Source organism: Gavialis gangeticus, unplaced genomic scaffold (genome assembly GCF_001723915.1).
Source record: "Gavialis gangeticus isolate Ggan-Ray unplaced genomic scaffold, GavGan_comp1, whole genome shotgun sequence".
NCBI lineage: Eukaryota > Metazoa > Chordata > Crocodylia > Gavialidae > Gavialis > Gavialis gangeticus.
The window spans coordinates 162,020,407-162,033,898 of record NW_017728992.1 but is presented as its reverse complement, the minus strand read 5'-3'; positions in this window follow the sequence as shown (position 1 = coordinate 162,033,898).

Sequence of the window (13,492 nt, the reverse complement as noted above, 5' to 3'; positions counted from 1 at the left end):
AAAGACTGATGCAAAGTACCCATTTAATAGGTTGGCTTTTTCCTGGGCGTCAGTTGTCAGTTGCCCCATCTAGTTCAGCAGGGGTCCAATGTTGCCCTTGCTTTTCCTCCAGCTCCCCACATATCTGAAAAAGGACTTTTTATTGTCCTTGATGCTCAAAGCTAATTGGAGTTCTGTTGCAGCCTTGGCTCCATCAAGGTGTTGCCCAGAGGGGGTCGCCAGCAGGGCCTATGGGTAGATAGGTGGCATGGCGTAGTGCTGGTCCATATGGGAAGGGTGTCTCAAGAAGATCATACTCTACCACCCCTTTTATGGGGGTGGGCTACCTGTGTCTCCTATGGGAAGGACATGTTCAGGCAAGGACAGTCCTGCTCAGATGCATACATGCAGATCCAGGTGTCCTCATTGTCTGGTGGGACACAATGGTGGGATTGCTAGTTTCTGTAGGGTCTTTGTCTTCCAAATGTTGGGTTCCTGTAGGTTCTTCATCTTTCAAATGCTGGGTTTTCTCTCTATTCCTGGGTGAGGTCTGTGGTTCCTGGGTGAGACAATGCAAGGCAATGGTCCATTCATTGAGTTGATCATTCAGTAGAGGCCTGCTACCATTATATCTCAAGCACCCCCATTCATTCTCATTCATTCAACAACCAATTTACCTGATACTGGTTAGACATGAGTCACAGTTACAACATACTATACAATAGGTTATACCTGGGCAGGAGACGCAAGATGGAAGCTTGACATACAAAATGGAAACTTGACATTACTTGACATTACTTTACAGACACAGGTCTAAATCATACAAATCCAATATAAAACAATAAAAATCGATACAAAAGTAACAGAATATTATTGACAGTATAAAAGGGGACTGCTACTATAAAGGAGTATAAGAACTTATCTTAGTTTACCTAGTACTACTTGTAATTACAGTAAAAGCTGCCTTAACTGGCACCTTACAAGCCGGCATGCTGTGTTAAGCAGCATGCTGGCTTGTAAGGTAAAAGTGAAACCGGCCCAGTGCATAGCAGGCTGTGCTGGGCCCACCTCCCTGTACCTCAGGGCCCGCGGGAAAGTTGGGAATGCGGCGGGAGGAGCAACAACGCCCCAGATGTGGCAGGAGAAGTGGCGGCCCGAACAGGCAAAGACACCTGTTTGGGTCTCTCAATTAACTGGTATATTTTGTTATCCAGCAACCCCCATTCTCCATTGGTGCTGGATAACAAAGCTTTTGCTGTACTTATAAGGGATAGAGAGGGCACAGAGAAAGTCAGAAATGGTTGGGAAAGGGGAGGGAATGTATTTTTAAATAATGAAAAAAAGAAAAACTGGGGATTTTGCTACCCTAGTTTCCAATCTAAATTTCTGTTGCTGCAGTGTAAAACCATTGCTACTTGTTCTGTCACCTGCAGCCACAGAGAATTGTCTACCACCATCCTCTCTCTAATCACCTTTTCCATATTTTTCTTTCTGGGAATGGGAACAACTAGGAGAGAGGAAAGAAGGGAAATGAGTCATTTTAAACATAGATAGGGCTCATGTTTCTTTCTCCCTGTACTCTTTCAGAATAGCAGTCTGAACCACAGCTTGGCTTTCTAGTTTCTTATTACCTCACCTCTCATTTTTAAAGAAGGCCCTGAGCTGCAGTGTTGGACCTTGATTTCAACTGCCCCCAAATTTTGGAAGGTTTTTTTTTTAATCTAGGGTGTTATCATTTGAATCCTTTTTACAAGACGGAACCCCATGCTTTAAATTTTTCCAGAGTTTGGGGGAGCATGGATCCCTTTTTTCTGATGCAGAAACATCTTTATTTATTTTGGGCCAAAGCCTGCTTCCTGATGTGTCTCCTCTTCACAGCTCAGGCAGAAGAACAGGAAAAAGCTGGCTTATAAGGGCAACTGAAGATTCCCTTTGCGTAGGGGAATTTCTGGTGGCAGAAAGACATCAGAACCAGCGCTACTTCACCTACCTCCAACCTCTCTGGGCTTGTCTACACATGACAGTTATTTCAGAATAAGGGAGACAGTGATTCTAAAGCAGGATAATTGTTCCAGAGCCATTCCACATGTAGTGTTCATTGCAGGGGACCAAAAAGCAGGACACCTTTTGTTTCTGACACTAAAACATTTTGAGATGTTTTGCATGCAAGATGATGTATGCAAAAGCAGGACTAAAACATTTTAGAATATTTAATATCCAATAAATGGTTCTGACTTTGCCGAGGTCTACCTAGGTATGAGGTAAAATATTCCTTATTCGTGTTTTCTCTTTGTCTGGTCTGTTTTGTGCCATAGATCAAATTGGTCTTTAGTCAACCTAGGGTGCTTACACAAGTTACATTTTTCCTGAAATCAGGTCTCTGAAAGCACACTACAGCCATGAGGTAACACACATGTGCAGCTGCAGAGCACTTTTAGAATAGCCGATTATGTGAAAAATTAACCCTCATCAAAACGGGTATTAGATGAAGGCGCTCGGAAACAGAGCACCTTATGGAAACTGTGTTCCCTCAATGGTTAATTTTTTGTGCGGAGGCAGGACTGTCAGAGGGGAAGGGAGAAGGAACAGCATGGAGCTGCCAGCTGGGCTTTCCCTGCCCAGAGCTGGAGGGTGGGGTAAAACAGAGCCCTCTCACTTCGTGGGCACCCTCCCGCACCAGTTCCCCAGCTGAGGTATAGGGAGGAGCCAGGCGAGGCCTGCAAGGTGAGGTGGGAGGGGGGCTCCCCTGCTGACTGCCTTAGAGCGACAGAGGTGCATGGGGCAGGGCTGGGCAGAGAAGCAGTTTGGCAGCCTCCTCGAAGGCTGCTGGAGTGTCCCTACCTGCTGGCCAGGACCAGTGCAGGCAGGCCCAATTTTTCTTCCCCTTCCTGACCTAAAAGGTGAATGTCTGTTGGGTCAGGGAGGTGTCTAACTCATGACACTTTTTATAAATCACCATGAGCAGTAGCGCAGCTCCTAATCATCTGTAGGCCCCCCTAGAGATAAGAAAAGGAGATGGCTTAAGCAAAGGTGTAATGATGCAACTGGGTGCTCAGGGCAACTGCATGGGGGCAGCAGTGACTTCTGGCTGCCACTGTGCTGCTGATGTGACCGTTCAGTTGTGGTGGCAACTGCTTTTTCTGCCTCCACAAAGTTGGTGCCTAGGGTGGCTGCCCTGGTCATCCCGCCCTAGCCACTCCACTAGGCTTAAAGCCGTTTCTTCCCCAGGTCTTGCACTGGGTGTAGATTGGATAAGATGTGAGAACTGGTCCAAGAAACGTTTTGGTTCCAGGCCCTGTCTTATGTAGGTCACCATGCCCAGGTCCAAGGTTCACCATTCTTGCTGCCATTCCTAAAAGACACAGGGAACATAGAATTACTTCCTTCTGCCTTCAGAGACAGAAATAGTGTTGAATGGATTATGCATTGTTATGTAATGCTGTTAAATGAATCATGTGGATCTTAACAATTACATTAATAGTCTGTATGAGTCCTTTTTAAATAGAATGCATATACAGAAATATTCGTGTTTAAATGCACTCATGCCATTCCCAGTACGTTCAAAGAGGCAGTTTTTCAGCCCAGAAACCTCTGACTTTCCTCTTTATTACACAATGGGAGCAACTTTGGTCCCACTAACACCAATAACTGTTCCCACTGACTTTAGTTTAACTAGGATTTCACCCAAGGACTGTACATAGCCCCCAGCCACAAGAGCTGTACTCCAGTCTCCACTTCCCTCCCAGCCATCCAGCAACACCCAACTTGGAATACATACACGCTGCAACCTCCTAATTCCCCTCACTTCCCACACCTTCTTGGGTCTCACAGTGTTATGACTTTGTAGCCAAAACAGACAAGCCAAACTGAAGTTGAATATCGGTCCTCCCTACACCAGCATCTTCATCTCCCAGAGTAGGAGTTTTCAACTTTTTTTAATAAGTGTACCCCTTCTGGTGTCAGTGGCTGGGTGCAGGGGAAGGGGGAAGGGGGTGTTGCTCACACACGGGAGGGGAAGGGGGGGAGGGCTAGGCTTGCATGTGGTAGGGAGGGGCTTGCCCATGGTGGCCTATGACACCACCCTGCACCACCGCTGCACCCCGCTTTCCTATGGCCGGCCACACGAGCAGGTCCATGGGTTGCTGACAGGCCTCACACCCGGCCAATCACATGCTGCCCATCAGCAACCCACAGAACCGCCAGCTGGGCAGCACCTTTGCTCCTGGGAGGCAGTGGCACGGGGTGGCGTGTGGTGGTATGGGGTGGTCGCTGCACGAGCCACCCAGCACTGCTCCATCCCTGCCCACCCACATGTACCCCCATTACTTTTCCAAGTACCCTTAGGGGTATGCATACCCCTGGTTGACAACCCCTTTCCCAGAGCTTTAAGTATGGCACAGAGCCTAGGGCACAGACAGCTGCAGTCTCAACTGAAATGTAGCCACCTCTGAGACAGAGCATGGCAACTGTTTAACACTGAGTGTTTGCACTAGGCAGCAGGAACACACATAGCCCAGAAGCATACTGGCAGTTTCTTAATGGGAAGGACAACACGTTCTACAGACCATTCCTCCATTCTGCTTCTGCGTTGGGATTTGTTTCACCTAAATATACATGGAATATACAAAAGCCTTTTTTTCCTCTTGGTGTCCTGTTACAGTATTGGATGGTCCTTTCCTCCTACAATTATGCCCTTTCCTTTCAGTCCCAAGGTGTCTTCTTCCTTCTGCCAGCTATGTTTCCTTTCTTTCTGGTCTGGTCAAGGCAAAGTCAAAGATTTGCCTGAACCAAACAGCACATCAGCATGGTTAAAGAACACCAGTATTTATGGCAATATAACATCCAAACACCTTTAAGTCCAGTGCCTGAATAACCAGGTAACTATTTACAGTGATTCAGCTGGGGCAGTGGTTCTCAACATTTTGAGACGTGGGGCACCTCTCATCTAATTCCAGGCCCCTTTCATTCTCAAGGCACTTCTCCATAACTTTTGTGAATTGAGTGGCACCCAATTTCAAAAATTAATTTATATATTACAGTGCTTACATCCTTATGCAGAGGCTGGGCAGTTGGGGTGGGGAATTGTCCAGGCAGGGGCAAGCCTGAGCTTGTTTTATCTACTTAGATGATCTGCTTATTTCCTCACACCTTGCAGCACCTTTCAATGGATCTGGTGGCACCCAGGGTGCCCCAGTACCCTGACTGAGAATCTCTGAGCTGGGGATCGCCATTAGCACAACTCCAGAGTGAGGCTTTCAACTCAGAGGTAACAGCTCTGCTGCTACGCACTACACTCTAGCCTCATGCAGGAAATACCTTATAAGGTTGAGGCTTCTTGTTGTGGTAAAATGCAGGGTATAAGAGACACAGACAGTAGCTTCTGCTTCAACTCACATACCCAGACCAATCAAGAACAGTCTATGCTATAGGGAACAGCATATCTGGAATACAGAGAGAAGGAGATAGCCCAGAGTATGGACTCACTGAGCAGCACTGGCAATCTGTAAGTTGCACAGAAGGAAAATGGTGGAGGATACAGTCATACAGCCATATGATATACTGTTAATGATAATTACAACTGAGAATTCATAGTCCTAAATATGGATACATGGTCTTGTCTTCATTAGATACTAAGTTCTACATGCAAAGCCTCTATATTATAGGACTATATGAGCTTCTGAAAGTAAAGTTCAGAGGGATGAATGGAAGGGACTTGTACACTTTTTTTGTATCTTTATGCCTCCGTCCTTCTCACCAGGACATCTATTCATCTTTCTTCTTCAAGATGGGAGAAGCACTGCTTACTTGATATTAGCAATATATAGATTGAAATATTGATAATATCACTCCTTCTCTTTTTAGGCTATCAGTCATATCTTTCCTACATGGGGACATCAAATTCTCTCTTGAAGTCAGGCTGTTGTGGCACTCACTTTTATGTCCAGCACAATGCTAATAAAAGCCAGAAGTAAGAAACATGCCTTTTATTACCAGTAGGACAGTATTTCTTTACTTTGTCTTATATTCCTCTCAATGTTAATGTTTAATTGCATTTTAAACAAGTGGAAGTGACACCTGCTGGTGCAATTTGGAATTAAACCGAGGTTGTAGGTCCAGAATGAACTGTTTCTAGGATTCTGCAATATGTGAAAGGTAGAGAGTTGATTGAAAAACTGGCTGTCTTGTTACACATCTGAATGGTATTTATTCTAGATAAGTTTTGACAGAGCCTGCTCATGATATCCTAACTTGATTGATGGTGCGTAGTGGATGGATTGCATGAGGGAACAGAATATAAACTACATTTGTCATTTAAATGTTTTGGGTTTCCCCATACATCCTCACAGGATTTGCTAGAACAGTCTAACTTTTCCTACATGGAAAGGGCAAGATCACTATCAGGAATTACATGGAAAAATGTTTCTCTGTATTCTCATCTTGTTTGTTTGTGCATGCAGCTACTCTCTGTGTACAGTCTATTTTACTAAGACTGAGTATAGTCAGCTAGGGAGGGCCCAGTCCCACTGAGGAATCCATCTATCCAGGTCCTTACATCCATATGGAGCCCATTGAATTCAGTTTCATATAGATAAAACATTTCACCTGTGCCAATACAAATGGGTGCCCCCAAAATAGGATAAGACTGGGAATTAGGGACTTTTCATTTCCCCTTTACTCCAACCACAAGATAATTTCTGATCTCCAAAATAAATCAGCTAACTGAATGTTAGTTGATTTCCCCCTGTTCCTTTGTAGCAAGAAGCTTTGCACCCCTGGCTCTTCCTGAAAACCAGCAGGCAGTAGTGATGCATAGGGGGTGCATGGGGTTGCACATGCACTCCCTTAGAGCACCAGTGCACCCCCTGACAGGCCACACTCCCTGCTCAGGTGATGGGCAGGGGGGGCAGGCGGGAGCGCCTGTGCGTCCCCTGTGTGCACTGGCTGGGGAGTGGAAGTATCGCGGCCATTTCTGGGAGCGCCGCAGCTGCTTGCCGGCCAGTGTGATCAGCTGTGGGGGGACCCTCCCAGTCAGCGTGATTGGTCATGGTGGCCCCCCCTCCCCAGTCGCTGGCTTGTCGTACTTGCCCTCCTGACTAAGGTGGCACCAGTTGTCCATGCCAGCAGGCAGCCCTTCCACTCCATTCCTGTTTTGCCTTACCTCATAAAACTGCAAGCTTTCTCTGTTCCCCCCAAGAACCTTGCCTGCTGTTTCCTTGCAGTCACAGGATGCTTCAACATCCCCCAGTGCTATTCCTGAAGTTGAAGTAAGGACTGTCTGTGCTCACAGTTTGGGTACAGATACCCAGCACAACACAATACTACCATGCATAGATACTAAGCTAGGTCAGATACTGGAGCAGTAAACCTGTGTTAGCCAGATGACTTGCCCAGATTAGTTAGACTTGCTGAGAAACCAGGTACCTCTGCCTGGATGGAGCAGTGCACTTGCTTCCAGTAATAGAATGAGCTCAAGCATCTCTAGACAGGACTGCATTATACCATTTAGACATATTCAGACTCTCCCAACAAGAGGATTAGAAAAACAGCCTGTGAGCAAGTAAGCCCAGCCAGGGCTGGATTAACCCTTTAGTGGGCCCTAGGCAAACAAACTCATGGGCCTCTACTTTTTTTCACCAATAATTATAATACTGCATGTAAAATAAGCACAACGGGGCTCCTTCTTCACTTAGTGCCCTAGGTATGTGCCTAATTTGCCTGTGCATTAATCCAGCCCTGAGCCCAGCTGTCTTTCAGTGAAGGGAGGAGCAATCTTAAGGGCTAGATTGGTAGAACTGGATGCACTAAAGAGGTCTGTCTACACTAGAGTATTTACTGTGAATAACTGCGAATGAACTTGAGGCACTTGACATGCTTATAAAGGTTTGTCTGCACACTTCACAAACATTCATTCTGGAATACAAGCATTTTGGTTTACTCTAGGGTGAGCTACATAGTTGGGTCTTCACTAGGAAAACAGACAAATGCTTCTGTGAAGGAACCCTCTTCCAGCCTCCTCCTCTCCCTGGGGGTAGTCTGTCCCCACCCCCACTCCTCCCCATGTATCTATCACTCTGGTTGCTAAGCAACAAACTCTGCCTACCTAAGGGATTTCAGGTAAGAGGGTATGGATTTAACCTCTCTATTGTTCTAAGCACTGACCTCATGACAAGGGGGCAGGAGTTTGAGCCATGTCACTCCTGTAGGTGCTGTTTAAATTGATTGGTTGGCATCAAACAACACCTGCCTTGATTGGACCTAGAAGATGAGATCATAAAGGTTATTTAAGAGTCCCTTCTTCCTGGAAGAGGGGGAGCCATATTGGGGAACATGGAGTAAGCACACAGCCGCGGGAGCTCTTCTAGTCTCCAGATGAACATGTGAGTAACTTACCCGAAACTTATCTAGAAATATAGCTTACTGTAATGTAGAAGTGTGTCAAAAGGCAACTAAGCCAGTACTGTTTGCTCTGGGCTAGTCTGTGATACTTCTCTAACCTATTCCCTTCCCCAACCCTACCCTCTTTAACCAATAAAGGTCAAAGCTTTGTGGGCTTGCTGGGAGAAGGATTGGGGCATGACTTATGCTCCCTATGCTCAACTCACTAAGGGAGGCTACTATCCGTGCTTTAGGCTTAAGGAAGCACCCAAGTTCTCACAGTGGGTCAAGCACCTTCAAGGTCTACAAGGCCTGTGTACCCCAGGGGGCACAGGGCCCAAATAAAGATCAGACCCCTGGGTGGTGGCAGTGTTTACCCCAGGTTTGTGGATGCATTCCAGGAAGGGGGTCAGCGAGACATGAGATGCCCCAGGGGAGGCACTCCGAGCTTGGTAGGTGGTCAGGCACAGTGAGGTGGGTGGCTCAGTGCAGGAGCACCCCCTACTGGCCCACCACACTTACCACATGATAAAGTCCTAAAGAAGAAAAGGAAAATGGTAGTTTTAACAAACACTGTGCAAAGAATTGGTTATTTTTGTTTCACTGACTAAAAGAAAAACATTTTTTTAACATTTGTTTCATGTCAACCAGAACCAAAAGGTTTTCAGTTTTCCCCATCAAAATAAAAGATAAATAATAAAATTAAAAAAGTAATTTTATCATGAAGAAAATGCCTTATTTACCAAAAAATCAAAAGGTTTCATTTCAACTTGGAGGCAAATTTATCTTTTCAATTAAAAGCAGGTCACTTTCAAATGAAATATTTAGAAATGAAAAAATGTTTCATTTTGAAAATGCTAAAACAAAGTTTCAACTTTTTAAAATATTTTTAAAACATGTTGCATTTTAAATAATTGAAACATTCACAACTGAGTAGGAGCATCACATGCAAATCAAAGGAAGTGATTCTCCTGCTATATTTGACACTGGTGAGGCCTCATGGAGTACTGTATCCATTTTTCAGCACCCCGCTTAAAAAAAAATGTGAACTACTTTTAACTCATTTTAAAGTTAACTAATTTTTTTAATGATCATAAAAAATTCTCCTCTGCTTGACTGTTTTAAAGGGAAAGGAATTTAAGTGTTGTATCCACTACCTTGAAAGCAAATCAATATTTTAGTGATGAATAGAAGGATGATTTTTATCTTCCAGGGTTCTGTATGGAGTTTAGTGTTTAATGACAAATTTTGTGCTGACATAACAAAAACCGAAAGTAGTCTATGATTTCTATATGTTATGTTCTCCTGCCCCAGCTTCAGATGGTTGGATATCTTTAACTATAGCAGGGAAAACTTAAAACCCTGGATTTTTTTTTCGTGTGGGGGGATGGGGGAAGAGAACTGTTTTGTAAAGAGAGAAGTGTTTTTTACCTATATCTGTGCAAGTCAGAAAAGTCACATGATAATGCACAATAATTACTATTTACTATCATAACCAAAGCTCTGCTATGTACTTCATGAAGAAACACATGGAAGATTAATAGCTGCTCCAAAAAGCTTAGGGTTTGAGGTCTGGTTTACCCTAGAAAGGATCTATTGGCATAGCTATTTTATTTCACAGTGTTGAAAATTACACCCCTAAATGGCACAACTATATTGGCAAAATCCCTACTGTAGATAATTATGTAGGCAAAAATGTCATTTTACAGTAGTATAGCTTATATCTTTTGAGGAACTGAAATAAAGTACATTGGCAGAAGAGCTCTTTTGCCAGTATAAGTGGTGGCCAAACCAGAGGGATTGCTAGGGAATCTGTACTAACATACTTGTACTATGTGCATGCCATCTAGCGCAAACAAGGCCTACAGTGAACCTGATAGACCTGTGAGAAAGGAGAGTTGGGGGAAGAAAATGAGTCTTGTTACTGCAGTCATTTTGTTGATTATTTTTAAGTATAACCACAGTCAAGGTGTCTGACCAAAAGTCAGTTTATGGGCACAGATATCATCAAGACACACTGAATCTGTCAATAGCAAACATTCTTGGAAGATTTATTTCTATGTTGCCATTATAACTATTTTAATTTCTTAGAGCAGTGGAGCTCTGTGATATCACTTAGGGCCCAACTGAGATGTATGTCTCTGCAATCTCCATTTTTGCTGGTGGGGTAAATTGGGACAGAATCGGGTCCTTAGCGCTGCCAACTCTTTTAGTTATGGCCCATTCATCTCTAAAATGCCATGGTACTGTACAAATAAATATATATCTTTCTTGTGCCACATACATTAATCTAACATGTTTCAAAGATGGAGCAATCAGACTATATATACCTCTCTTTACTTGCAAGCAACACTTTTACTCCATGTGTCCGCCTGGCCTCGAACATCCGGTCACGTGAGGCTCTGGCCTGGATGGCCGGTGGTGTTCGCCCTACCGTTTCCTGCGGGCTGTTGAGAAGAAGTTTACGCCCAGAGCGGTCTCCCCCAATCTCGCCTGCCACGACTTTGAATATTCTATCAGTGGGAGGGCTGATCACTCAGGGTCCCTCAGCAGCAGAGAGTCTGTCCGTTGGTCTTCCGCGGGGCTCTAGCTCCCCTACACCCTGACCTCACACCAAGCCTCGGCAGATCACTGCAGTTTTCCTGGCCGTGCTCCCAACACCATTATGTCCCTGGTTACAGCTGCCTGGGTGGCCAGCTCCCGTCTGGAGTGCAAGCTCCCAGAGGGTGACACACTTGAATAATGCCGGGTTGCCTGAGGTGCCTTACTTGGGTAGCGAGGCCGGCTTCCCTCCCTAGGGCTTGAAGTCTGACCTGGGTCTCAAGCAACAATAGAGCTCAAAAGAGCTCTGCTGCCATTATCCTGCCTGCACCACCTGGACCTACCCCTCAACCCCTCCAAAAGGGGGAAACACAAAGAATATACAAAGAAAAACAACACCCACATTTCAAGGGACCTGTGCGGTCCCTTCCCAGGCCCTTCCACCAGGGTACTGGTCCCCCACCTCTCTACGAATTTGTCATGGAGCTATATTCTACGTATGGCCGGGGTAGCCTGTGGTCTCTTGCCCGGGTCATCTACCCCATTACCCAGCCTTCTGTCTCTTCAGGTGCCTCACAGCCCTTCTGCAGACGCCTGGCCACTCTTCACGTGCAGAGTAAGCCCCCTGCCTCTTGTGGCCTCGCTTCACAGCCCCTTGCACTGCCCTTGCCTGTCGCCTCCTGGAAGGTGCATCTCTTCTGCCTCCCCTGTGCCCTCAACGGTCCCACCTCTTATAGCGTGGAGCATTGCGTCCATTTCTCCGACCCCTCCATTGATGCTGCTGGCGTCAGGGTCTTCTTCTATCTCCTTGCTCCTTTTGCCACTGTCACTGGCATCAGGAGCCACTTCTGGCTCCTGGCTCCTTTTGCCACCGTGATTGGCGTCAGGAACATCTTCCGGCTCCTCGCTCCCCCTGGCAGGTTGTCCTCCGCAGGGGCAGGGAGCTTCCGCAGGCTCTCTCTCCCAGAGGGGCTTCCGGGAGGCACCCAGTGTTGGTACCTTCACTAGCCCCGGTCTCCCTCCTCCTCCACCTTCGCCGGTGGTCCGCTGTATTCCCGCTGGCTGGTGATTGCCGATGACATCACCGGCCAGCTTCATCTGTACAAAGGCGTGGCTCACGATCTGTGCGGGTCTGTCCCCTGGTTCCAGCTGTCCCCTGGTTCACAGCTGTGTGTGTTTCCCTTCTTTATTTTTTGTCTTTGTGTTCTTTTTCTCAGGGGGCTCCCATCCCCAGGGGTTCCCATTTGTATTTTGGGGTCCTCTCTCCTGCTCTTCCCCATGACACTCCATAACACAGAAGAAAGGTTTAGTTATACCAATATATACTATATTAATAATGCAACCATAATAATTCACTTGAAAACACTGTTAAATCAGAAGCAAGTAAATTATAGAAGGCCCCAAAGAGACAAACTCCCTTCATATTTATAATGATTTTTAAGTATAGTAACTCAGTAGCTTGGACCTTTCAGCAGTTAGGGCCTCATCTAATGTAGATCAAAGTCAGTGGGACTTAGGTACTTGCTATAAGTTATGCACTTGTAGCTTTAGTGCTTAATAAGTTTTTTTCTCAGTTATGGCTTCATTGAGTAGACTGGGACCTTTCCACCCCAAGAAATCCCATTACAATCAAACCTATTGCAGTGAAGGCATGTGCAGTTTCTGCAGGCAGTAATATACAAGGGAATGATGTGGCTAGCAGCACTTCCGGTCACCTTTGACTCTATAACCCAAATAATCTGGTAGTCATTTGTAGTTGGGTCAGCTAGGGGAAGCTCCAGTAAGGCTCAAACTCACAACTTTGGAACTGTAATAAGACACCTTAACAGCTCTGTCACTGTACCAAAAGCAACTCTATGGGACTGTGGCTTACCCTGCTCACTGATAAGTCTTTTTTAGAGTTCACTTAGTAGACTGACTTGGTTAAATACGAGCTTCTTAGGTCCAAATCAGTCTTCAGTGAACAAACTGACCAAAGTCACTGAAAAATGAGAGAAGGCAATTGTACTGAAGGACAGAAGTGGTGGGGGAGATATGGAGCCATAGAATCTACAGCAACCCTGATGAAATTCAGTTGTAACTGTCGTGGGGCACTACCACGCCCCACTCCTAAGGAGGCTTAACCCTGGGAAGGGGAGATGTGTAGCAGGGCACTAGGGTGCCTGCTACTGGCATTAGTAATATGGGCCGAGCTACCAATCACCAGGGCAGCAGGTGAGAGTTGCCATGGCAGCTGATTGGGTCAGCTGACTGCCAGGGGCAGGGCCTGGCCTATATAAACAGCCAGGCCGAAGCCTAGCCAGCAGTTACCATCTAGCAGCCTGAGGAATAAGAGCTTTGCTGCCGAGCTGAGCCGAGCCTAGTGGAGCAGCCTGACCACTCAAAGGGCTGCAATATGGCAAGGGTAGAGAGAACCCTGATTGAGAGACTTTACAGGAGAGCCAGGTGGGCCTAGATTCTGTGTTATAGCCAGTAGGCTGATTTTGTGTTGCAGCCGGTGGGCTCAGGGCTTTATGTTTATCGTTGGGTTTGATGTTACACCAGAGGACTGGGTGAGGCTGTAGGGGTGCGAGGAGGCCTCACGGGAGCTCCCCAG